Genomic DNA, 2,959 nt, shown 5'->3' with positions numbered 1-2,959 from the left:
ATATAATGTATAACATGTATGTTTGTATGTGTGTATGCATGTTTATATGAGGTCTGTAAAAAAGGGAACTGAACTTATTACGAAACAAAGTTATTGCTTTATTAACATATGAACAACATATTTTTCATTGAAGTATTTTCCTCTGGTGTTGATTCACTGTTTCTACCAATTTATCTAAATTAAAAACTCACTGAGTATTACGTTCCAGTAGCGTATTTATTTTCATCAACAATCCGAAGTGGGAAGGTGGAAGAAATTCCCGATTGGATTTCAACTTTGAGAAGAAACCGCCAGGTATGAATAAGGTCTGACGTGAAACGCGTTAATTAGGTTGTGTCAATGTTTTAAAGTACTTGTATCACATTGCCTCATCAAACACCACAGGACATACAAGTAAAGCTCGTTATTAATCGTCAGACCGCGTGAATAAACTCATAATGAACGTCAGCCTTCCAAACAGAAAATATGATCAGCATCACATACATATATCATTTTCTTACATGCGGAGGGGACGATGACCCCAACCCACTACGATGACTGCCTTTTCTTTCGTCATTGCAATGGTATTTACACAATTATCCAGCTGTTCTGATATTTTTAAGAAAGTTTTCATCAACCTATGAGCACACAGGCAGTTCTGATTGGAATACAGTTCCCTTTTTGTTCAAACATTTAGCAACAACAACATGCATCTTCTAAATGCATCGTGACATGAACTTTTAGAGACGCCAACTTCCTTGGGAACATCGAAGACAGTTACGTAAAGGTTTTAACAGATCACAATGCACATTTTGCCGTGTATTCATCTTCTCTTTGTACTCAATTTGAAACGCTGGTACCACACACTTGACATGGCTTACAACACAAAACAATTCTTTCCATACGCCTGCACAGTTGCTATCTTAGAAATGTTTCCGTATAAGTTTTTTCGCAATTTGAAACTGCATTAAAAAAAAAGTTGCTCTTCCAAATCTTCTATTATTCACTTTGCGACAATTGCATGAGACATACATTCATTCTACCGCGGATAGTTGTGAATGGTATTTGGGTGAAAGTCAAGGCCATCCATACATGCACATGCCGGAACGTTGCGCCGGCTGGTTGGCGCACTGATTTCGTAGTCTGACTTCTTTTGAATAGATGTTTGTGTGTATACATACATATACATATGCTTATATATACATACATAGTACTACGTACATGCATGCATACATACATACATACATACATACATGCATGCATACATACATACATACATACATGCATACATACATACATACATACATGCATACATATGTCTCTCAAGATGATCTTGAATCATTCTTGTTGAAAATCTGGAACGCAGAGAGGGATTTCAATGTATCGTAGCTAAATAAAGTAAGAAGAAAATACTGTCACAACACCAACAGTAAAACACATGCAATTGATCCGAAAACATTCACCATAGCTGTGCATAATAGGAAGGCACCTGAAATGGACCTAATAGCTGGAAACTGATACAAGAGGCTGATATTTTACAAGAAAACATTCTGTGTATTCAAAAGCAGTATGGAAGGTCAGTATTGATTCCAACATTTGAGATACTTGATTGGTCTGTAGAAGAAATCCATTCCATAGTCGTTTAAACACGCAACAGCCTGACCTCAACTGAAAATCTCTACAGAAATAGTGATATCGACATGCTCTATATAAGAAGAGATAAAGGTAGAGGTAGAGGCTTGAGATCAGTGCAGACAACCTTCGTTTGTCGTATAGTCTCTCTCATATAGCACTTGATAAACAGCAGTAGCAAAAATAATACATTGATTTAATGATGAAAAGTGAAGAGAACAATATCCTACGTGTTGGCAGTGAGCTATTGAGGAAGCACTCTCTTTTTGATGACTTCCCATACGACTGCAAAACAGCTGGAATAACATACCTCAAAGAAAACTTGAATGTAAAGCACTCAAAATACAAAAAAAAAAAAAAAAAAAAAAAAAACATGCGTGAGTATGCTTCCTGAAGACTTGAAGAAGACAGTTATATCAATATGAAGCGAAGCCTTTTTGGGACCGGAGACCGTGATATTACATCAACTTTGAAGGCTATGCATTTGTAATCTAAAAACAAGGTTGCTACGGAATACATAATAAGCAAAAAAGACAATGAAGCCCTTGGAGCTCAATGATACAAGCGAAAATGTAGATTATGTCATATTTCTGTGGAATACACCACACATGTGATTAGCAGCTTCCCAAAAATGTCATCAAGGTGCTACCTCCTTAACCCACACGACGCTGCGCAAAAGTAATATACAATGACATTCGGAAAAAAAAAAAACTGTTCTAGAATAAGTAAAGACAACCCCACCCGCAGTTATTGAAGTCATACACAAATATCAACACAGCGAATACTAGTTTTATTTGCAGGGAAGCTGATGGCCTCAGTGTTTTGGGATGCAAAAAGCATTGCGCTTATTCAAACGTTCCACACCGTCAATGGAAAGAACTCTGCCAACTTGTTGGGGTAGTTACATAAGGTTATCAAGCCCTACCCCGTTTCTCAGAAAAGCTGATGTAAAGAATCTTGTTCATCAGGACAATACTCTAGCACACAAGTCCTTAGTTTCAGCAGCTGCTGTGCGTTACTGCAGCTTTGAACTGGCTGATTGCTCTTCCTATACTCCTGATGTGGCCCCATCTGGCGGTCATTTCTTCCCTAACATGAGAAAACACATGGCTGGAAACCAGTTTCGCAACGATGGTGATGTCATATCTGCTGTTGATGACTTATGGAAACAACAGGATGAAAGCTTCCCCCCCACTGGCATCAAAATACTGCAACTCTGGTGGAGGATGTAATGCGGACGGCAAGGGGGACTATTTTGAAAAATAGACCTCATTTATTCACATTCCATGAGAGTATCTTAGTCAGCCTCTGAACTTTTAAACCGTCCCTCGTATATATATATATATAT

The 2,959-nt window shown here is 37.9% G+C and overlaps 1 protein-coding gene across 2 annotated transcripts in view; it reads left to right on the top strand.

Moving 5' to 3' along the window:
* LOC106878532 (arg8-vasotocin receptor) overlaps positions 1 to 2,959 on the top strand; it is a 184,105-nt gene that overhangs the window by 166,091 nt on the left and 15,055 nt on the right. The window lies entirely within an intron of this gene.

Source organism: Octopus bimaculoides, chromosome 4 (assembly GCF_001194135.2).
Source record: "Octopus bimaculoides isolate UCB-OBI-ISO-001 chromosome 4, ASM119413v2, whole genome shotgun sequence".
NCBI lineage: Eukaryota > Metazoa > Mollusca > Cephalopoda > Octopoda > Octopodidae > Octopus > Octopus bimaculoides.
The sequence above is the reverse complement of the archived record's forward strand: the minus strand, read 5'-3'. Positions and strand labels throughout refer to the sequence as shown.